Raw genomic sequence first — 24199 nt, forward strand, 5'->3', positions numbered from 1 at the left:
TACTTTTTTTTTTTAAGTACCAAAAAAGAAACATCTATTTTTTTAAAAAGGACTCTGCAACACCAGAGCACGGCATCGCAAACTGTCACTGTCTTAGAACATCTATCAACATTTACTAGGACAAGACACAGCTTGGGAAATAGACCAGGCTCTGGGAAACATTTGAAGCCTTTCCATTTCAGCCAGGAATTTAATTAGCTCCCTATTCTCTCCCTGCAATTATTTAGCATGGCTCTGGAAGTTCTTGCTAATAAAGATAAGATGTAAAAAAAGAGGTATTAACAGAAATAAGAATACAAAATCACCACTATCTGTATATAGTGTAATCGTTTTTCTAGAGTAGTAGTTCTCAAACCTTTTGGTCTCAGGACCCCTTGACCAAACTCTTAAAATTTGCTGAGGACCCCAAACAACTTTTTTCTATGTGGGTAATATATATATGTATATATATATATATATGTATATATTAATATTTATCATACTAGAAATTAAGAGTGAGAAAAAAATGTAAAATATTTACTTATTAGTTAATTCCAAAGTAACAAACCAATTACATGTCAATGGAACTTTTTAAAATGAAAAAATATTACATTTTCTCAACCAAAAAAAGCATTTAGTGAGATAAGTGTTTTTCTTTTGCAGCTTTATAAACCTCTTTAACCTCTGGTCTACTGGCAGGCTCTGCACTCAGCAATATCACACAAGGCAATTGCTAGAAAATTCCACCGCACACTTGTGAGTGAATGAGAGTGAAAAAGGCCAATCACTTTTTGGTATGACTGTGAAAATAAATAATTTTGACCTTGCAGACTCTCTGAAAGGGTTTTTGGGACCACATTTTGAGAACTGCCGTTCTGGAACATTTGAGAGGCTCAGCTACAAGTTTTACTAGTATCAGTTACCTTGGTGAGGTGGCTGGATAAATGATAAATATAGGAAACCGAGTCATTTTCCCATATACCAGCTTCTCTGCAGTGTCCTACTTCCTGTGTGTCTGTATGTGTGTCCATTGTGTGTGTGTCCTGTGCCTGAGCCTGTGTGTGTCCGTGTGTCCATTGTGTTACCTTTACAGCAAATCTGAAATCCCAACAATCCAGATGTTCCTTTGGCTTATGCTGCTGGGAGGCCAGGAGTTTTTAGGGTTTCTTTTCCCTCGGCATTCCTTCAAAAGCTTCTGGATGGGGAAGAAAGGGCAGACAGGATGGGAAAGCTGAAAAGGAGGGTCCACACATACCATCAGAGCTACACCTGCCGCACTCAGCCCTACTATGTGATGTTCCCCCTCCCTTCAGGTTGTCTCCCCCAACTGAGCTGCTCACACTGCTGCTGATATCCCAGACCTCTTGAAAGCCCAGGGCTTTCAGAAATTTCCCATGGTCTCTCTGTGCTGCTTGATCTTCCCATGCTCCCTGGGCACAGGGGGAAGCACGTGACTGATAGAGGTTGGCCCAAGGGAAGGTAGGAGGGACATATTCTCTGTTCTGCCACCTTTTTTGTCACAATGGCCCACTAGCCAGACCTCTGTGTTCCTGGAGAGTTTCTCAACGGGGCAGCACTTTCTTTTCCTTCCAGGAGCTGCTGTCTGAGGGGACGATCTACCCAGTTGGGTCCCTGAGCCTCATGTGAATCGGTCGGTATGACCACTTATCCTAACAACCATAAGAAGCATTGGCAAAATTGGAGAAGTAGAGAAGACAGCAGTGCCAGGAAGACAGGAGAACAAGTAAGGAGAGGGCAGGTGGATGTGAGGTTGCCCTTCGGGGCATGAAGGGAGACCCAGTCCTTTCCAGGGGACGAGTGACTCTGTGGCTAAATCTAAAAAGGGTGTTTTTTAGCCCCTTCCCCCCCAAAGCTGTCAGCATTTTCAGTGTCATCCAAATTTATAGGAAAAAAAACCTGTGCGGTCTCAGTCAGAAGAGCATGTGACTCTTGACCTCGGGGTCGTGAGTTCGAGCCCCACGTTGGGTGTAGAGATGACTAAAAATAAATAAATAAATAACGAAAAAAAAAAGAAAAAGAAAAAACTTGTTACCTTTGTAAACAGAAACAGAGCTGTGTTTTTATTTTAAAGATTATTTTCTGTGCCCGTTTGGATTTTGTCTGCAGCACTGTTTTCCAAGTGTCTCCGAACTTTATCCTACTTATGTTGAAATACTGTGGAGTCTGGTTTTGTCTCGGCCTGTAATTCTCTCTCGTTTGGATGTTTCCCATGAAATAGAAATTGTTTCCATATTAACACCTCATTTGTTGCCCCCTTTATTTTTATTTTTTTAATATGGTACTTTTAAAATTTTTTTAATTTTTTTAAAAGATTTTATCCATTTATTTGTCAGAGAGAGAGAGTACAGAGGGAGCAGTAGGCAGAGGGAGAAGCAGACTCCCCGCTGAGCAAGGAGCCCAACGCAGGACTCAATCCCAGGAACCTGGGATCATGACCCGAGCTGACGGCAGACGCCCAGCCGACTGAACCACCCAGGCATCCCTGCCCAATTTATTTTTAAGACATAGCTTCATTAGGTATAATTTATATGCCACAAAACACCCATCTTAAATGTACAACTCAATAATTTTTTGTAATTTTAGAGTTGTGCAACCATTATAACAATCCAGGGGCTCCTGGGTGGCTCAGTTGTTAAAGCGTCTGCCTTTGGCTCAGGGCGTGATCCCAGAGTCCTGGGATCAAGCCCCACATGGGGCTCCCTGCTCTGCTGGGAGACTGCTTCTTCCTCTCCCACTCCCCCTGCTTGTGTTCCCTCTCTTGCTGGCTGTCTCTCTCTCTGTCAAATGAATAAAATCTTTAAAACGAAACAAAACAAAAAAACAATCCAGAACATTTGCCAGTTTTCCGTTAACTCTTAAGAACACCTTCAGTACAATTAGCATTAGAGAAAATATGGATGTCTATTTAAAAAAAAAAAATCCCGAAATTTGAAAGTATTTTAAAAGTAGTGTGTTTTTTTTTCTTTCAGTGGCAGTAGGTCAACCTAACCAATTGAATTCTTATTTTAGTCTGCGACCATACCACCCTGAAGGCGCCGATCTCGTCTGAATTCTTATTTTAATGAATCAATCACTTGTTCAATAATTTATCAACCAGGTGATGGTTAATTTTATGTACCAACTTGGTCAGAGAGGCTATGCTGTTTGCCCAAATTCACACAGCCAGTAGGTGGTAGATCTGGGATATGAAGCTGCTACCCCTTTGAGACACTGTTTAGTGCCTAATTATAAAACTCAGCATTGTACCACATTAATAAGAAGTACTTGATGATAATTCTAAATTATTTATTCCCATGCTCTAGGATGGTGAACTCAATAATTTCATTTTTCTCATGGAAGTTAAATTTTTGCTTTTTAAGTTCCACACTTGAGAAAAATAAGTATCCTGGCATTAGAGGAAGTGTAACTAGATATTGCATGCTTAGTCAAGGGGAAATTTTTGAAATAACAGACATTATACATTTGAGGAAGTGGGTTAACAGGCTTAAGGGCCAACTATAGACCAATGAAGAATCAGAGAAATTTGCATTTCTCCATAATAATTGTTTAAAACCAAAGGAACAACACGAGAGTGTTACACATCCTACGTTTGCAATCAGTCTAGGGCAGTGATGCTTGAACTTGGTAATGAAGAGATCTGCGCCGTGTGGGACACACAACATACACACCAGGGGTTGGTAGGACGAATGAATGCACTCGGCCTTTTTTTTTTTTTTTCAACTTCCTTTCCCTGAAATGACAAACAGTAACAGAACTGGGAAGACCCAGGCTTCAGTTCGCGTATTTACTCTTGATGAATATCATCATGAAGATGTGTGTTACAGGAAGTGGATACCAGTCACAGCTGGCACAGGGCCGGTTACAGAAGGTAGGTTTAGGGCACAACCCCAGTCTAGTTTTAGAGGAAAGCAAATACATAAGACCGATGCTTCATTTCCAACTCTCCTCTTTAACAAATAACAAATAAATAAAATTAAATTAAAAAAATCAAACCTCATTTATGATTTTCTATCCAGTTATAATTTTAATGAAATCAAATGAATCCTTCCTGATCAGGGTAAACATGTACTTGAACCACATAAGGAATTGGTCATTTAAGATGAATTCTCCCAACTTCTAAGCCTATAGATTTGTTGACCACACCATGTAGACATGGCTACGTTCTCTGCTCAGCATATGATGATGTTGAAATCGAAGGGTTGGCTGGACTGAGTTCTCATCTCTAGGCTCTGGGTGGGGCCGGGGCGGGGGCGGAGATCCTCCTTGAGGCTTGTTTTCATTGGCAGATGTCAGTCCTTTAGGACTGAGGACATGAACCTTATTTACATGCTGACTGTCAGCTAGTGGCTACCAGCCCCCCAAATTCCTCGCCTTTGTCTCCCTCCATCCTCAAGCCAGCAAACGGTGTGTTGAATCCTCATGCTTCAAATTTCTGACTTCCTCTTCTGAGATGAGCCAGGGAAACCTCCAAGCTCTGAAAGGGCTCATGTGACTAGGTCAGGCCCACCAGGGTAATCTCCTTATCTCAAGGTCAACCGTGCTGTCTCATCTAATCTAATCACAGGAGTAAAATCCATTATAGTCACAAACCTGGGGACTATACAAGATGTTTATGACAGGTGTGGGGGTATTGGACACCATCTCCGAATTCTGCTGGCCACACCCGGCTTCGAGAAGGATCAACCCATGGCCAATCTTGTTTCATCTTGCTGCAGTTGGATTCCCTGGGAAGCAGGCTCGGAGACGAAGGTTAGCTTGCGGGCAGTTTAGTAGGAGTGTGGGCAGGATCAACTCTGTGCAAGGGAGAGGAAGGAAGAGAGGGCTCTGAAGCAGGGATGGTCCTTCAGAAGTATTCCAAGGTGGGGCAACTCCGTGGGGCAGGGCCAAGACCCTGGATGTGGGCTGCCCCAGGCAGGGGTTCATGGGGCGCTCCCCCTGAAGATACGACAGTGGACCACACAGCACTGTGTTTCTGCAGCCTCTGCAGCACATTCAGCATTATTTTGAGGTAGAGTCCAGATATCATATTATTTCATCTATAAACACTTCCGTATTGCTTCCTCTGTGAACATTTCACTATGTGTCATTGCAAGCAAAAAGTGAGGGGCCCCCAGAAAAAAGAAAAACGAGATACAGCGTTAGTGACAACAGAGAAGTCATTTCAGGCCCCCTACCTGTCCCCCCCCCACGTGATCTGTGCCCGACTGGTCCCAGCCCCCTTTCTGCAGAACTTCCTAGGAGGTGTCAGAATTACAAAGAAATGCACACCCCTCAGTAGCGAAGGATTTCCACCCCCCGCCCCCCGCGGAAGGAAGGGAGAATAAAACTCACCAGTCTCTACCAGGTCAGGAAATAGCCTAACCAGATGGGAGACGAGCCATCAGTGATAAGAACTCCCAGTGCTATTGCAAAAGTGAGCAAACCCGCTTACCCAGGATAATGGGTTCCTTACCCAAGATAATGAGCCCAAGACGGGGTCCAGTTTAGACCGCTCTCAGAGCCGGCCCAGAGCCCCTTCTCCTTGTCCAAGAGTTACTGCTGCTTCATTATAATGTTAAAATCTCCACCCAAGGAGGAGCGCCGACCTTACTAGCAGAACATGATGTATGTATAGGCATGTTTCCTTAAGACGCACGGTGACCCGATGCCCTCCTCTGCGCAGGGTGACAGAACCCCCCCAACCCTAAATAAAAGGAACTCACTCACCCCTGTTCCAGGAGTCACGGCTTTGGAAGTTATTCCCCGTGATCTCCTTATTTGCTGCAGATAAAGCGTCCTTTGTGGGACAACGCCACCCGACGTGGTCTCTACCCGTGACTCACCAAGGAGCGAACTCACGTTAGTTCCATCATGTCTTCGAAATAACAAGGAACTGTGATATGATCTCAGCTGAAAATAAATTCGTATTTCGTATGATAAAAATGCAGTTAGTGCTAAAACTTCTTATTGTCTCCTAAATGTCACAACTTTCCTCTAACTCTGCATTTCTTCTTCTCTGAAGTTTGCTTGTTTAAATCAAAATGGAAAATCGATGAACTCTTTTTCCTTGCACTTGACTCCTTAATGAGAGCTGGAGTTTGCTAATTGTATCCACGTGGTGTCATACTGCCTGTTTCTCGGTTCCCCGTGTTTCCTGTAAGCTGGTCTTTGGATCTAAGGTTTGATCAGATCACCACTGATTGTTTGGTACGACTACTCCAAAGACAGTGACATGCTTCTCTGTCGCGGGGTGCATAAGGTTGGGGAGTGATGTTGTTCTGGAATGCGGGCGAGGTCCAGAGCAGATCGTGGAGAAAGAATTCTTGAGACGTCTTAGGTGCAAAAAGAGCTGCCGCCCTGGGGTTGTGAGAGGAGTGACTGATTATATACTTGGGAGGTGAGGGAGGTAAGGACAAAGGGAGGTGTCCAAAAGGACTTTCATATGCTAAAGAAGACCCTCAGGGTACTGGAGGCCTGGCTCTCAGCACTTTAAAGTTGTTTTTTCTCCTAGTAAAGCATGAACACTAAGACAGCTGGGCGCTTCTTGGAGGCCTATCATACCTGCCCATCTCAAACCCTTGTCGATGGGCTGGTGGTCATAAAGAAATGTAATTGTGTTTCCTTTCCCTTCTGCTTCTGGTTTCCGCATCATTCATGGAGGAGAGGGTGATGTGGGGGCTCCAGGAAATTGAGTTATGGGTCTCTGGAAGTTAGGCTATTGATAATGCTTTTTCCTTGTCAATCACTAAGACACGGGTAAACTGATGGAGACGTGTCTTGCTCTATCAGTTAACCCTTTGGTTTTCCTTCCCTTAGCTTTAGGGCAGCCAGGAGTGCCTGAGGACTGGGACTCCTACCGACCTGGGAGTGGGGGGGCGGGTGTCGGCTTGTGCTTTGTCCTCAGCTTGCCTTCTGTTCCCTTATCAGGCAGCATCTGTTCTTTTGCGATGTGAGCAGCTGTTCGTGCTTCACATCTGAGCAGCGTCAGTTCTGATGAAGGTTCGCTCCATAGCTTCGCACCTGTAACTCCAAATGCAAAGACTCAGGTGGCAGAGACTCAGCAAAACTCCTACGAGGAGTTTCTTCTCTTTGCAAAACGCCATCCCATCCTATGGAAATCAAGATCAGCGGACGTGTTGGGCTGTGTCTCTACCGGGCGAGAAGTTGCATATATTCGCACAGACCTGCACTAACGGAAGAAGGAAGCTGCAGCCATTTCCCCAAGAGATGCATTTCTAATGAAATTTTACTTCTTTTTTTTTTAATGTTTTCCGAGGTCTTTAATAGGGCTTAATAATGTTACAAGTGAATCCTAGCCATCACTTGGCACATGTTTTATCCACTTATTTTTAAAGTAATCGTTACACCCAATGTGGGGCTTGAACCCACGACCCCAAGATCAAGCATCACCAGCTCCACCAAGCCAGGCGCCCCTGAAACTTTGCTTCTTACGCTTAGAAATGATGTATCAGGGATACCTGGGTGGCTCGGTCCGGTAAGCGTCTGCCTTTGGCGCCCAGGTCATGGTCCCAGGGTCCTGGGATCGAGTCCGCCATTAGACTCCTTCCTCAGCGGGGAGCCTGCTTCTCCCTCTGCCTGCCTCTCCTCCTGCTTGTGCTCTCTCTCCCTGTCTCTCTCTGGCAAATAAATAAATAGAATCTTAAAAAAAAAAGAAATGATATATTAAACTTTGTGAGCCAGTTATGCTTCGATCAAGTGTATATTACTAGTAATGGCAATGATAATTCAGTCCAGAAGAAAGTTGTGTTGTTTTTAGTTTGTAAAATAAATTTATTTATTTATTTATTTGAGAGCGAGAGCAAGAGAGCGTGTGACCGTCCCCTTACTCTCTCTCTCAAATAAATAAATAAATAACACCTTTTCAAAAAATGTGCAAGGGAGTATATGGACTTAAAAAATTCTTCTAAGGGACAACAGGCAGAATGTTTAAAAACCACTGTCTTCCTGCATACAGTTTATCCATCCTTCTCAGCCTCAACACTGGCATTTCTGTTTCTGCGCTATCTCAGAAGAATGGGGAAGTACTTGCTTTGCATTCATAGCAACAAAAGTCTGTGTGGCTAACTGTATGCTTGCTTCCAAAACAGATTTGCATAGCCGAAATCTTACAATAAGACGTGTTTATACTTGTATTCTGGGCAGCTCAAGTAACGGCTGAGGAGAGAACAGACCTCCTGTAGAGAAAGGAGGAAAGAATATCAGGAGCCAAAGCTGGAGCGGTGACTGTAAGTCTGCCCTAAATTTCTCTTTTATTAAAATCATGACGGAGCGCCTGGGTGGCTTAGTCTGTCAGGGGTCTGCTTTCTGTTCAGGTCAGGATCTCAGGGTCCTGGGATCGAGCCCCGCGTTGGGCTCTCTGCTCAGTGGGGAGTCTGCTTCTCCCTCTGACACTCCCCCTGCTTGTGTGCTCTCTCTCTCAAATAAATTTAAATAAAATCATAACACTTTTTTTTAATCTTGAAATATCTGGGTTTGTTTCTTCTCAATCTATTTCAACTCACTTTGTATATGGTTCAGATGATTTTCCCAAACCTGACTCTTTATTTATTTTTTTAAAATTTCTTTTTTTTTTTAAGATTTTGTTTATTTATTTGACAGAGATAGAGACAGCCAGCGAGAGAGGGAACACAAGCAGGAGGAGTGGGAGAGGAAGAAGCAGGCTCATAGCGGAGGAGCCTGATGTGGGGCTCGATCCCACAACGCCGGGATCACGCCCTGAGCCAAAGGCAGACGCTTAACCGCTGTGCCACCCAGGCGCCCCCAAACCTGACTCTTTAATCCCACTGTCAGGAAGAAATAAAATACAACGTCCCATAAAAGAACATGTAATAATGTGAAGTTTTGCTCTTCATCAATAAAAGCCAAAATATGGACATCTAGACTTGCAAAATTGCTACACTGTGATTGAAATCTTTAAACACACACACACACACACACACACACAAATTCTAAGTCCTCATTTCCAAAACATAGATAATTCTTTAAAAAAAAAAAAACTATGGTAAAAACGCATAGCAAAAAATGTACTGTCTTAACTATTTTTAAATACACAGCTCGGGGGTGTTAACTCTATTCACACTGTTGTACAACAGAGCTCGAGAACTTCTTCACCTTGCAAAACTGAAACTCTGTACCTACCAGACGAACGGCAGCTCCTCATTTGCCCCGCCCCCTGGTCTCTGGCAACCACCATTCCTTGTCTCCTTCTTTTTTAGTAATCTCTGCACCCAGTGTGGGGCTCAGAATCACAACCCCGAGATCAAGTGTCGGGTGATCTATGGACTGAACCAACCAGGCGCCCCTTCCAGTCTTTGTTTCTATTAGTTTGACGTTTTTAGAGACTTTATATGAATGGGATCCTAGAGTATTTTGCCTTTTTGTCACTGGCCTATTTCAGTTAGTGCAATGTCCTCAAGGTACATCCATGTTGTAGCATGTGACAGGATTTCCTTTTTAAAGGCTGAATAATATTCCATTCCACATATATACATTTTCTTCATCTGTTCATCCATCAGTGGACATCAGGTTGCTTGTATCTCTTGGCTATTGTGAATAATGCTGAACTTGGTTGTGCTGTCTCCAAGATCCTGTTTTCAATTCTTATGGATACAGACACAGAAGTGGATGCCTGGATTCTATGGTAATTCTATTTTTAATTTTTTGAGGCATCTCTATACTGTTTTCCATAGCAGTAAATATGTAAATGTAAAATAACCATTTTACATCCTGCTTGAAAGAAAGCCAGAGCCCCCAAATGGCATCACTTGGGGCCTTAGGTTAAGGCCCCAAGTCAGTAAACAAGACTTAATACCTAACTGGACTACAATTTCAACCCCCTAGAAATGTAACCTTCAACTCACCAACATGGGAATTTCCTGGTCAGCAGTAGGAAATTTATTGATAGATCCATTCCATTCCCCATTGGAGGGCGACCTTGCCTAAAGCAATGGACTCTTTGCTAATAATTTCCTTTTCTCCACTCTCTCTCTCCCTTTAAAAACTTTTCCTTTTCTGTAGTCCTTTGGAGTTCCCCTCTACTTGCTAGATGGGATGCTGCCCAATCCATGAATTGATTAAGAAAGCCAATTAGATCTTTGAAGTTTACTTGATTGAATTTTTGCTATTTAACAATCTCCACCAACAGTGCATAGGGTTCCAGTTTCTCTACATCCCCATCCACACTTGCTATCTTTTTGATAGTGGCTATCCCGATGCATGTGAGGTGATATGTCATTGTGGTTTTGATTTATGTTTATCTAATGGTTAGTGATATTACACATCTTTTCTTATGTTTGTTCATTATTTGTGTAGCTTTGGAGAAATGTCTATTCAAGTCCTTCATCCATTTTTTAATCAGGTTACTTTTATTGTTGTTGTTGAGTTGTAGGAGTTCTTTATATATTCTGGATATTAGCCTCTTAACAGATACATGATTTGCAAATATTTTCTTCTTTGTGTTGGCTGCCTTTTCACTTTGTTGGTTGTTCCCTTTGATGTGCATTTTTAAGTTTGATGTAGTTCAAGGAGTTGATTTTTGTTTTCGTTACCTGTGCTTTTGGTGTCATATCCCAAAAAATCACTGCCAAATCCAATGTCATGAAGCTTTTCTCCTATGTTTTCTTCTAGAATTTTTATAGTTTTAGGTTTTGTGTTTAGGTCTTTCATCCATCATGAGTTGGTATATGGTGTAAGGTAGGGGTCCAACTTCATTTCTTTGCATGTGGATATCCAGTTTTCCCAATACCATTTATTGAAGACACTATTCTTTTCCTCCTGTGGTCTTGGCACCTTTGCTGAAGATCATTTGACTATTTATGAAAGGGTTTATTTCTGGGCTTTCTATTCTGTTCCATTGGTCTCTAGGTCTATTGTTAAGCTCAAAAGCATTTTTTTATTAACATAGTTGTATAATATGTTTTGAAGTTGGGAAGTGTGAGGCCTCTAACTTTATTCTTTTTTGAGATTATTTTGCTATTTGGGGTCCCTTGAGATTCCAAATAAATTTTAGGATTTTTTTCTATTTCTACAAGAAATGCCTTGGGATTTGATAGGGACTGCATCAGTTCTGTAGATCACTTTAGGTGGTATGGGACATATTAACTACATATTGTGTCTTCCAACCCATGAACACAGGATGTCTTTCCATTTATTTATGTCTTCTTTAATTTCTTTCAGTCATGTGTTATGATTTTTGTTATATAAATCTTTCACCTCCTTGGTTAAGTTTATCCCAAAGTATTTTATTCTTTTCGATACTACCATAAATGGAATTGTTTTCTTAAATTCCTTTTCAGATCATTCATTGTTCATGTATAGAAATGTGACCCGTTTTGTGTATTGATTTTGTATTCTACAACTTCGCTGAATTTGTTAGTCTGCCTTAAATTCAATACTCTGGAAATATAAACACTTTCATGGGAAATTTTATTTCATTTAATCTTTGCTGGATCATTATTTGGTAATCTAATAGGCGACATTCTCAGCCGTTATTCTATAGAAAATAAACTCTTTTGTAGTGACATCTTTTATTTATTCTTTCATCGACAGATATGACTCGAGTGCCTATGTATTTCCAGTCACCATGCTTGGATCTGGGTATATACTGATAAATAAAGCATGCTTGGTCTCTGCCTCTTCGAGTCTAGATTCTAGTAACCAAACAAACAAAAACAATGACAAATTGTGATAAGAACTGTGGAGAAAATGGCCCAGGAGTCAAGTCAGGGACGATAGGTCTCTTTGGCGAGGGGGAGGGTGACACAAAAGCTGAGGCCTGGAAGAAGGGGACCACGGTGAGGACAGGTAGGGAGGGACAGTGGGGCCACCCTAAGGAGACAGACCTCTTGTTTGTAAGAGTTTCCAGAAACAAAAAGGAGGTAAATACAGCTTGAGTGTCCTAGGTGAGGAGAAAAAGACAGGAGGTGGAGATGAGAACGTTCATGCCTTTTGCAAAGCCTGAGGAATAATATTGGATTGTTGTTTAGCAAAGGGACATTCATAGGGTATTTCAAAGTCCATCAGTTGCTTTCTTTTTTTTTTTTTAAGATTTATTTATTTATTTATTTATTTATTTATTTATTCGACAGAGATAGAGACAGCCAGTGAGAGAGGGAACACAAGCAGGGGGAGTGGGAGAGGAAGAAGCAGGCTCATAGCAGAGGAGCCTGATGTGGGGCTCGATCCCATAACGCCGGGATCACGCCCTGAGCCGAAGGCAGACGCCCAACCGCTGTGCCACCCAGGCGCCCCCATCAGTTGCTTTCTATATGCAGATGAGTGGATGGCTAGATGAGTGAGCCCTCTTCAATGCTTTGCCATGCTGTCAGCCATGCTCAGACAAGACAGAGCAGTTCTCGGCTTGAACTCTCTGCGGAGAGCCTAAACTATAGACGTGCTGTGTGATCGAGAGGAAAGAGAGGCCAGATGGTGAAAATGAAGGACCTAACTGACGTTCCTCATCTACTGGAAAGCTCTCCCATGTGCCACACAGTCAGAAAGTACAGCGAACACTGCAGAAGTCTTAACATAAGTCTGAACAGATTGTCAATGAAATGCAAGTAGAATAATTTTTAGTAACATAAAATTGGGCCTCAAACAAACCCTCCAAGGAAAATGTATGAAGATACTCCGTTTCTTGGTTTATTGAGAAGAAATTTGGAAGAGAATTTGGGTATATCTAACAAGCTGATTTGCCTGCTATTTTGGGAAAAGTCCTTTTTGTTCTCTTCCATTTTCAAAAAGGGGCTAACCATTGTTCCATATGGACCCTGAGTTAACTAGTTGAATTAAGGTAAAAGGAAACCATTATACCCAAGTTCTTCCAAAACTTTTCCACATGAGCCAATTGGACTACATACCTTAGAACATGTTCTGTAGAAAGAGAAGAACTCATAGACGATTTATTGGGTTCGGTGGCCAAAGAAGGAAGAGGTAATAGCAAACGCTGCCCCCACAATGCACTCTATCCATAACTTCAAGGTGCTACCTTGTAGGGTCTGGCCTCTCCCTGCGGGGTGGATGGGCCAGGAGATACTGCTTTTCACTTTCCCTGGGTCATGACTGATTGTTCTGTGCCCTCATCTTCAGTTGCTTCCTCAACAGGTGAGTGTCGGACCGAGTCAGAGCTTAATGAGTCATCTCAATTAACAGGGTGTGCTTTGTGGCGGTCACACCCTGGGGCTAGGGCTGTTTCCTTTCTGGTCCGACGCAGCTCCAAAGCAGGGCTTCCTTCCCGTCTTCTCCAAAGCCGTTACTGTGGATGTGGGGCTTCCTTCAACGACTCATTTACCGAAAAGTTCGGCTCATTAAGAGACAAAGGTGCGTCTAGTTAGAGGAGATGGTGGCGAAGTTTGTGCTCAACTGCTTCATCTTGCTTCCTTCTGCTTAGTAAACCCAACAACCGAACTGTTTCTGGGTCAGATCATGGTGACCAGCACAAGATGCTTACTTTTGCTTTTTTCCCCCCTCGTTGTTCAAGATGAAATAGTCACAGATAGAACTTCGAGAAACTCCTCGTGTAACCATACTTTGAAAAAGTAGCCTCTGAGGGTAACAACAGCTGAAGATTTATGCGGAGCCCTCTGGAAAGGATTGAGGCACACCGTTAAAGTTCTGGGGCGCCCGGGTGGCTCAGTCACTTAAGCATCCCACTCTTGATTTTGGCTCAGGTCATGATATGAGGGTCGTGAGATCCAGCCCTGAGTTGGGCTCCATGCAGAGCATGGAGCCTGCTTAAGATTCTCTCTCTCTCGGGGAGCCTGGGTGGCTCAGATGGTTAAGCATCTGCCTTCGACTCAGGTTATGATCTCCAGGTCCTGGAATTGGGCCCCACATCTGTTGGGCTCCCAGCTCAGCAGGGAGTCTGCTTCTCCCTCTGCCTCTCCCCCTGCTTGTGCTCTGTCTCTCTCTCTCAAATGAATAAATGAAATATTTAACAAAATTCTCTCTCTCCCTCTGCCCCTCTCCCTCAAGTGTGTGCACATGCTCTCTCTTTCTCTCTAAAAAGAAAGAAAGGAAGGAAGAAAAGTTCCAAGCCACTGTTTTCCAGATGGCAGGTTTATTTGTGGGGTCCATTAGCTTTCTTCCAGAAATTAAAAAATTTGTTTTCACTTTGATAGTAAGCTTAAAACTCTAATATAGGCCTTTTCTGGAATCATCAGAATGAACCTGTTGTATGTTGTGTTTAGGATCTTCTTGGGGCACAATAGTACTATTTTGACTATTTTCAGGTAATGGGACGGAAACAAAGATGAACTTAGTATGATCTATTTCAGCCAAATGGGTGGCAAATAGTATTAACCATATATTGTACGGTTGGACATTCACCATAGTCTGATTTAAAAAAAAGTAATGGCTGGGGCGCCTGGGTGGCTCAGTCGTTAAGCGTCTGCCTTCAGCTCAAGGCATTATCCCGGAGACCTAGGATCGAGCACCACGTCAGGCTCCTCTGCTGGGAGCCTGCTTCTTCCTCTCCCACTCCCCCTGCTTGTGTTCCCTCTCTCGCTGGCTGTCTCTCTCTTTCAAATAAATAAATAAAATCTTTAAAAAAAACAAAAGTAATGGCTGAATTGATTCCTTGCAGGGTTCATGGTAGATAAGTCATGCCGAACTCAAATAGTGAATTAATGTTTTTTGCTTTAATTTTATTGTTTTACAGTTTTGATTATAATTCATTTACAAATTGGATTTGGTTTTGTTATAGGAGAGCTACAAATTGAAGATTATAATTAGTTTTAAATTCACACATACTTAGGAATATTATAATAAAAACATTGTCAACATTGGGAGATGCCAAGAAGCTTTTTTTTTTTTTTTCTTTAAAGAGGACCAAACACTTCTCAAGTTTGAGGAGCATCCTGCTAAATAAACAGATCTGACGACAAACGATGGGCCCTCTTGCTCTCCTATCTTAGAATGGTTGTTCTGGGGGTTCTCATCCCTCACCACACTTCAGAATCAACCGAGGAGCTTTAAACAAATACTATACTGTATCAGCTATGCTAATATCAGATATAGCTGTACTAATATAAAAAAATAGACTTTTAAGACAAAAATCGTTACTAGAGGCAAAGAATGACATTTTAAAATGATAAAAAGGTTAACCCATCAAGCAAAATAGGAACTATAAATATATATACATGTACAAACAGACCCCCAAAATACGTGAAGCAAAACAGACAGAATTGAAGGGAGAAACAGACAATGATAGTTGAAGACGTCAATATCCCACTTTCAGTGATGTATACAACACTAGGCAGAACATCAACAAGGAAACAGAAGACTCGAACGATATTATAAACCAACTAGATCTGATAGGCATGTATGGAACACTACAACAGAACGCACATTCTTCTCAAGTGCTTATGGAACATTCTCCAGGATGGATCATATGTAAGGCCATGCAAAAAGTCTCAATAAATTTCAAAGGATTGAAATAATACAAAATATGTTCTCTGACCACAATGGAATGAATTAGAAATCAGTAACGGAAGGAAATTTGGGACATTCACAAATATGTAGAAATTAAACAACATACTTGTAAACAATCAATGGGTCAAAGAAGTAATCACAAGGGAAATTAGAAAACACTTAGAGATAGATAAAAAGGAAAACACAACATACCAAAACTTACGGGATGCAGCTAAAGCATCAGGGGAAATTATAGCTGTAAATACCTATATTGAGAAAGAGAGTGGCACCTGGGTGGTGCAGTCAGTTAAGCGTCTCTTGGTGTTGACTCAGATTGTGATCTTGGGGTCTTGGGATCGAGCCCCACCTTGGGCTCCACACTCAGAGTGAAGTCTGCTTGAGACTCTCTTCCTCTCATTCTGCCCCTCCCCCTTCTCTCTCTGAAATAAATAAATCTTAAAAAAAAGGAAAAAGATCTGAAAGCAATAACCCAATGTTTCACCTTAAGAACCTAGAAGACAAAGTGCAAACTAAACCCAAAGAAACAGAAGGGAGTAAAAGAATGAATAATAGAATGACAAATAAATGAAATGAGAATAGAAAGACAGTAGAGAAAATCAATGAAACCAAAATTGATTCTTTGAGAAGATCAATTAAATTGACAAATCTTTAGCTGAAAAAAAGAAAGAGATTGAAAGTGCTATGATCAGGAATGAAAAAGGAGACATTACTATCAACCATACAGACATAAAAGGTCTATAAAGGAATACTGCAAACAATCGTACGCCAAAAAAACCTAGATAACCTAGATGAAATGGGTAAATCCTACAAAGACGCAAACTACAAAAACTAATTCAGGAAGAAACAGAAAATCTGAACTGATCTACAGCAAGTAAAAAATTGAGTTAGTAATCCAATCCCATAACAGTCCCATTTCCCACAAAGAAAAGCTCACATCAGCATGGTATCACTGGTGGATTTTACCAAACATTTTTTTTTTAAAGATTTTATTTATTTATTTGACAAAGAGAGACAGCCAGCGAGAGAGGGAACACAAGCAGGGGGAGGGGAAGAGGAAGAAGCAGGCTCATAGCGGAAGAGCCTGACGTGGGGCTCGATCCCAGAACGCCGGGATTACACCCTGAGCCGAAGGCAGATGTTTAACGCCTGTGCCACCCAGGCGCCCCGGATTTTACCAAACATTTAGAGAAAAATTAACACCAATCCTTCACAAACACCTCCCAAAACAGAGAAAGAAACCTTTCCCAAATCATCATGTAAGGCCAGCATGACCTGGAGATGAAAAGCAAACAATGCGTCCGAAAACGACAGACCAATATCCTTTATTTATTTATTTATTTTTTTAAAGATTTTATTTATTTATTTGACAGAGATAGAGACAGCCAGCGAGAGAGGGAACACAAGCAGGGGGAGTGGGAGAGGAAGAAGCAGGCTCCCAGCGGAGGAGCCTGATGTGGGGCTTGATCCCAGAACACCAGGATCACGCCCTGAGCCGAAGGCAGATGCTTAACCACTGTGCCACCCAGGCGCCCCTGGACCAATATCCTTTATAAAAATGAGTGCAAAAATCCTCAACATGACACTAGCAGACTGAATCCAGTAACATGTAAAAAGGATTATACACCAGGGGCGCCTGGGTGGCATAGAGGTTGGGCGTCTGCCTTTGGCTCAGGGCGTGATCCCCGCGTTCTGGGATCGAGCCCCACATCAGGCTTCTCTGCTGGGAGCCTGCTTCTTCCTCTCCCACTCCCCCTGCTTGTGTTCCCCCTCTCGCTGGCTGTCTCTATCTCTGTCGAATAAATAAATAAAATCTTAAAAAAAAAAAAAAGGATTATACACCATAATCAAGTGAGATTTATTCCAGGAATGCAGGTCAGTTTTTTTTGCATACAAAAGCATTTGCATACAAAAGCAAATAAAAGACCAAAACAAAACTAAAACAAAACAAAGATCATCTTGGTAGACACAGATAAAGCCTTTGACAAACATATGACATATGACACCCTTTCATGATTAAAAACACTTAACAAACTGGGAACAGGAGGGACTTCTTCACCCTGATAAAGGACATCTACAAAAAGCCCCACAGCAAACATCATAGTTAATGGTGAAAGACCATGAGCTTTCTCCCTAAGATTAGGAACAAGACACTATCCACTTTTATTCAACATTGTATTAGAAATTCTAGCTGGGGGGGCACCTGGGTGGCACAGCGGTTAAGCGTCTGCCTTCGGCTCAGGGCGTGATCCCGGCGTTATGGGATGGAGCCCCACATCAGGCTCCTCTGCTATGAGCCTGCTTCTTCCTCTCCCACTCCCCCTGCTTGTGTTCCCTCTCTCGCTGGCTATCTCTATCTCTGTCGAATGAATAAATAAAATCTTAAAAAAAAAAAAAAAAAAAAAAAAAAAAGAAATTCTAGCTGGGGCAATCAGACGAGAAAAACAAAAGATATCTGTATTGGGAAAGAAGAAGTAAAACTATCTCTATTTACAGATGATATAGTCTTGTATATAGAAAACCCTAAGGAATCCACCAAAACCACTGTAAGAGCTAATAAATTAGCTCAGTAAGGTTGCAAGATAAGTATACAAAAATTTTGCTTTTAGCTTTTGGCAGCTGTGAGGCTGGGGAGATCCCAGCCAGGCTGAGGAAGTCGAATCTCATTGTCCTCCTACCCTTCAACTTTTCCTCAGAGCCCCTCCATAAAATGGTTTGGTTCCCCTCACCTCAAAGTGTTTTTTTTGGTTTTGGTTTTTGGTTTTGGGGTTTTTTTTGCTTCTATACACTAGCAACAAACAATTTGATAATTAAATTAAGAAAACAATTCCATTTTCAATATATTAAATAGAATAAAATACTTAGGAATATATTTAATCAAAGAAGTGCAAGGATTAAGCATTGAAAACTAAAAAACATTATTGAGGGGTGCCTGGCTGGCTCAGTCAGCAGAGCATGTGACCCTCAATCTCAGGGTCATGAGTTCAAGTCTCATGTTGGGCATGGAGCCTGCTTAAAACAAACAAACAAACAAACAAACATTATTAAAAGAAATTAAAGAAGACCTAAATAAATGGAAAGACATCCCATATTCATGGATTGGAACATGCAATATGGTTAATATGGCACTATTTTCCCAAGTTGGTCTAGAGATTCAGAGCAATCCCTACCAAGTACCAGCAGGCTTTTTTTTTTTTTCCCCCAGAAACTGAAAAGCTAATCTTAAAATTCATTCTTTGTTGTCCTGTGCATTGTAGGATCGTTAGCAGTATCCTGCCTTGACCTGCTAGATGTCAACTCTCATCAATCCTTGGGTAAAATGGGTTTTGGAAGACAGAGGTTTGGAAGTTCGCTCACGCTCAAAAGCATTGAAAAAATGAGGAGGCAGCAAGAACATCTGCTATGGTTAACACCTGTACCACTTAGAGGCACTTGTGTTCCACATTAATTAATTTCATGCTGTAACTGGGTCTTTCAGGTGAGGCGTGGTCACAACTGAAACAAACAAACAAACAAAAAAGAGGAAATCTTATAATAGGGAGTTTAGTGGGACAGCTACAGTCCCCATTTTGAAGATGGCCATAATAAACCCTCATTTTCTTCCTCCTCTGTCACCCTTGGAGATTCTCCTCACTCTCAGCCAGCACTTCTGGTCTGGGCTGCTCCCCTGCTGGGGTAACCTAGACCTTTATCCCTGAGAGGTTCGTGCCCACATACTTGGCTGTTGTCAGCTTCTGTTCCTGGAATTGCTCGTTCCCAGTCATCCCTTGGTATGGAAGCACCAAAATATGCCCCAAGGGAATTCCCAGCATTCCAGACCCACTCTTCCTTGTCCCCTTGTGAATTTAGAACTTAACTTCCTCCTAAGAATTGGAGTGAATTACCCTTGTCTGTATCTCACTTCTGCTGATCTACAGGCATGTGGGGCTCAAAGTAAGCAGGTGGGAGCCCTGCCCCAGGTTTAGTCTAGCTCTTACTGTCCTTTCGGAAAAGGCCTTCTTGTCCCTCTTCCCTCTCCCCACCAGGAAACCAGACTTCCAGTGCAGCCCAACCTAGAGTGCAGATTCCCCAGAGGAAAGCTAGGAGTGCTGGCGAGGGGTGCCCTAGACTCCCACCCCATGGTGCTGCCCCTCAGAGATCCAGCACCTCAACCCCTCACGGTCCCCTTGCCAGCTGGTGCCCTGGCTGTGCTGTTTCCGGCCATCCCAGCGTGCTCTCAGGCTCGTAGATTGTAGGTGATGTGGAATCTAGGTGGGACCATGGATCCCATGATCATGTGCCCATTGTTGTGTCTCCTTTGACATAAAATGGGTCCCTTGGTCTAAGACGATCTATCAGCTAGGATTCAGTCAGAGAAGCAGAACCACTTTGAGTGATGGAGAATAAGATATTGGGGTAGGCAGGATAATGCCCCCTCCCCACCCTCACCCCCAAAGATGTCCATGTCATCATCTCTGGAACCTGTGAATATGGTTGTTTAGATGGCAAAGGGAGAATTAGGGTAGCCAACGGAATTGCTTTTGTTTCTCAGCTGACCTCAAAACAGGGAGATAGTTCTCGATCATCTGGGTAGGTTCAAGGTAGTCACAAGGGTCCTGTAATGTGGAAGAGGGAGGGAGAAGAGGAGGTTGTTGTGATGCCATGTGAAAGGAGCTTGAAAACTAATATTGGCGTTTATTATAGGAATTAGACTCTCAGCTGTTATGGAAGTTGGTGAAGAATGTTCTGGAAGACTACTTACAGCCGGTGCTTTTGGTGGTGAGCAGGCCTGGCAGTCAGAAAGAAGGGCTGGGCATGAACAGACCAGCTGTCGTCCCACCGCAAACCAGCAAGGCAAGCCGGCCGCCCCTGAGCGGTGACAGATGCTTGCCTCTGCCTTCCGCACCTCGGGAGACTGCTCTTGGGGCCAGAGCTAACTTGGAACCATGCGGGGAAGGAAATTAGGAAAATATAACTTCAGCATAGCTACATTGACACAATAAAAGGCTACCACACATTCTTAAAAAAAAATTTTTTTTTTTCTTTGAGGAAGTTCTACACCCAACGTGGGGCCTGAACTCATGACCCCGAGATCAAGAGTCACATACTGCACCAACTGAGCCAGCCATACTCTCTCCTGACCCTTGGATAATTGTGGGACCGAGGCACTGCTAGGTATGAATCTCGGTAAAAATGAATTATTGCCCCTCCAGGGCGGAAGTGGCCCTGTGCTTGGAGCCTGGGTGCGTGCGGATGTCACTGTGTAGGGCTCAGCATCACCCGAGGCTGCTGTGGGGCTGGATGACCAGCCTTGCTGGTGGAAGCCCACTCTGTTGGGCCCATGCACCAGTTCTCTCCTGGCTATTCCAGCCCTGGGTCCCCCGTGCAAACACTGGGGCAGAGAGAATGGAGGCTGGCTGACCTCCAGGAGAAGCGTGAGCCTGTCCAGTCGCTGCTCCAGGGCCTTCCCCGTGGTGGGTGCTCTCTGCTCCCCACTGGCTGAAGACACAAAGACCCGTCTCTCGCAGAGACCTCTCTGCCCTTGATTTCCCTATTTTTCTTTTTCTTTCTTTCTTTCTTTCTTTCTTTCTTTCTTTCTTTCTTTTCTTTTTCTTTCTCTTTCTTTCTTTCTTCTTTCTTTCTTCTTTCTTTCTTTGTTTCTTTCTTTTTTTAAAAGATTTTATTTATTTATTTGACAGAGAAACAGCCAGCAAGAGAGGGCACACAAGCAAGGGGAGTGGGAGAGGGAGAAGCAGGTTTCCCGCTGAGCAGGGAGCCCGATGCGGGGCTCGATCCCAGGACCCTGGGATCACGACCTGAGCCGAAGGCAGACGCTCAATGGCTGAGCCACCCAGGTGCCCCTGATTTCCCTGTTTCTTTCACTCGAGGCCCAAGCCGTTTGCCAGGATGAATTCATGTATTAAGAACCCCCTTGAGCAGGTAAATGGGTAATTTCTAGGATAATGTGGAGGTAGGAGCGCTGTGGGAGCCTCACCAGGAGGCTCTAGTCTCGTCACAGAACAGTCAACTCAAGGACAGAAATGAGGCCGGGAAAGAAGCATGTCAGGTGTGGAAGGGACTGGGGCTTAACCTAAGGGCAACAGAGACGCATCTGATGTGTCTTGAATGTTGTCTTCGAAGGGCCAGTGACTGAGGGACAATGACCTGGAGGAGGACAGGCAGGGGCAGGGCTAGACAGGAGGCTGGCGTGGGGTAGCCCAGATGAGGCTGTGGGCTAGCCAGGGGCAGTAGGGATCGAACTGGGAGGACTCGAGAGCTATCCGGGAGGTAGAAGGAGCAGGACTTGGTGAAGGGTTGGATAAGGAGCAGGGAGGAAGAGTCAAGAGACACTTAGCAGAGCTCTGGTCTGAGCCAAAGGGTGCACCATCGGTCCATTTCCGGGGTGGCACCCAGTAGAGTCCGGCGAGGCTTGAAGGTTCATTTATTTATCTCCATGGATTGATGTCTTAGTAAGTGGTGCTAAGGAGGGTAAAGGATGGAGTCAAAGGCTGTCCTGGCCCTGAAGGAGGGCACAGTCTAGTGGCCAAAAAGAGAAATGTCCACAAATAAATGTAATCCGGCAGAGTCAGATGGTAGAATATTCCTGCTTTTCCACCCACTAGTCTTATTCCTGGACCGTGACACAAGGCAACAACTCTAAGAAAATAGTGAATCCACTTAAATTTGACGTGTCTTTTATTTATTTATTTATTTATTTAAGATTTTATTTGTCAGAGAGAGGGAGAGAGATTGAGAGCAAGCTCACAAGCAGGGGGAGCGGCAGGCAGAGGGGAAGCAGGCTCCCCACTGACCAGGGAGCCCTATGCGGGACTTGATTCCAGGACCCTGGGATCAGGACCTGAGCTGAAGGCAGACGCTCAACCAACTGAGCCACCCAGGCGCCCCAGCGTGTCTTTCATTGAGCAACTACTCACGATAGGCCAGGCACCATTTGGCCCGAGGAACCAAAGACAAAGGAACCCAGCCCCTGACCTCAAGCTGTTCACAGTCCACTGGAAAAGATAAAACAAGCGTGAAAGTAACTGTGATAGGAAACATGCGGGTCAGAGCCAGGGGAGAAGTGCTGGCAGAGAGGTGGGCGGCCGGGGAGACCCCTCGGACAGGCCTGTGCCCCCCCAGGATTCCGATGTCCCCCTCAATGCCTTCTCCTTGGGGCAGAATTAGATGGGAATTAATTTTTCTGGCTATATAATGTTTGTAATATTAACTGTTAATGTTAAGGTAAGGTACTTGGGATGAATTTCTGTAGGAAGCATTACTTATATTGGCTGAGGGGTCTGGGAGGTCCTAACAGTAATTTTGAAACTCAACATTAGCAGGGTTGCCAGATTACAAATACAGGACACCCATGGGGTGCGTGGGGGGCTCAGCCGGTTAAGTGCCTGCCTTTGGCTCAGGTCATGATCTCAGGGTCCTGGGATTGAGCCCTGAATGGGGCTCCCAGCTCAGCAGGGAGCCTGCTTCTCCCTCTCACCCCTCACCCTACCCCCACTCATGCATGCAGGCACGCATTCTCTCCCTCTCTCTCTTCCTCTCTCTCCCTCTTTCTCTTGCGTGCTCTCTGTCTCAAATAAAATCTTGAAAATACAGAACATCCAGTTACATGTGAATTTCAGGTAAACAAATGAATGTTTTAGTATAAGGATGCCCCAAATATTGCATGGGACATAAACTAAAAAGGTACTCGTTATTTATCTGAAATGACAGATGGGCACAAAGACGACCTCTACACGTTTACATGGTGGAATCACTGAGAAGAGCTCAAAGAGGGAATGATGCACTTTTATATTAAAAAACTGGTAATAATCTTTCTATAAGTAAAATGCCAGAGTATTCAGAGCATTAGGCAACAAAAGCAATTTCTTTCTCTTTCTTTTTTTCTTATAAGTATGTCTCATGCCATGTTTTGGGGGGGAAAAAAACCCTATTCATTGTTTACCTGAAATTCAAATTTAATTCAGATTTGACTGGGTGTATTTTTATTTTCGAAACCTAGCAACTGAAACCTTATGCGGTTGTCAGCGGCCCATTGGCCTCTTCCTGTTTCCTCCTGACACGCCGGCGGGTTAAGAATCTAAGGGATCAGTGAGTTGCGAAACCGAACAGGGTGATTCGTCCCCACCTAGTGGTGGACCCGGTCAACGTCCGTAACTTCAATGCCTCACTTAGTCACGCAACGCTTACCGAATGTCAGCTACAGAGTCAAAAAAAAAAAAAAAAAAAAAAAAAAAAAAAAAAAAAGAAAGAAAAAGAAAAAAAGAGCCCTTGCTTCGTGAAGCTTGCCATGTAGCAGAAGGGGGTATACAGAGGCAAACTGCTCTCAGCTCTCTCCTAGGCAGCCCCCTGGACGAATGTGCAGGTTTAAGAGGGTCGCAAAGATGACTTCCCTACATGCGTAAGAGGTAGAGGTCTTTTAGGAAGATTTCAGACGAAATGATGTACCTTTTTAGCCTATGAAAGTCATAATCATATCTTTTTCTACCTAGAATTCCGGACTGGTAAAACATTAGGAGATTTGGGACCATGCTATTTGTTGTGTATTTCAGAGCTAACTCCAATCCTTCGGAAAAATGGACTCTCTTTCCACTTGACAGATAGGCAAATGTTTTTCCCATTCATTCATTCATTTTTCCCTCAGCTCCTTCCTCCCTGATGGAGCTAAGAAGTTCGGGGGAGGATCGGGGGTGAAGGGCAGTGAGATTTACCGCGAGGACAGTTTAATTAATTCATTTTTTAAAAGATTTATTTATTATTTTAGAGAGCGGGAGAGGGG

At 43.4% G+C, this 24199-nt stretch overlaps 2 long non-coding RNA genes and 1 other non-coding gene across 7 annotated transcripts; 2 read left to right on the top strand and 1 right to left on the bottom strand.

The window, feature by feature from the left end:
• The first annotated feature begins 3357 nt into the window (after window positions 1-3357).
• LOC103673113 lies at window positions 3358-20436 on the top strand. 4 transcript variants are annotated; one of them, XR_571317.2, is made up of 5 exons: window positions 3366-4749; window positions 6907-7474; window positions 8088-8225; window positions 18684-18904; window positions 20110-20436. It is a non-coding gene; the product is annotated as an uncharacterized LOC103673113 (long non-coding RNA). The 4 variants fall into 4 exon arrangements; XR_005832139.1 differs by having other exon boundaries at window positions 3367-4749; window positions 8143-8225; XR_005832138.1 differs by having other exon boundaries at window positions 3358-5008; window positions 6907-8225.
• LOC121100394 lies at window positions 4003-6859 on the bottom strand. Of its 2 annotated transcripts, none has more exons than XR_005832141.1 (2): window positions 5707-6859; window positions 4003-5076 (listed from the first exon to the last, which is right to left on the bottom strand). It is a non-coding gene; the product is annotated as an uncharacterized LOC121100394 (long non-coding RNA). The 2 variants fall into 2 exon arrangements; XR_005832140.1 differs by lacking the exon at window positions 5707-6859 and adding an exon at window positions 5453-5683.
• TRNAE-CUC lies at window positions 18357-18429 on the top strand. The gene has a single exon. It is a non-coding gene; the product is annotated as a tRNA-Glu (tRNA).
• Window positions 20437-24199: the final 3763 nt, after the last annotated feature.

This window comes from Ursus maritimus, unplaced genomic scaffold (assembly GCF_017311325.1).
Source record: "Ursus maritimus isolate PB19 unplaced genomic scaffold, ASM1731132v1 scaffold_4, whole genome shotgun sequence".
Lineage (NCBI taxonomy): Eukaryota > Metazoa > Chordata > Mammalia > Carnivora > Ursidae > Ursus > Ursus maritimus.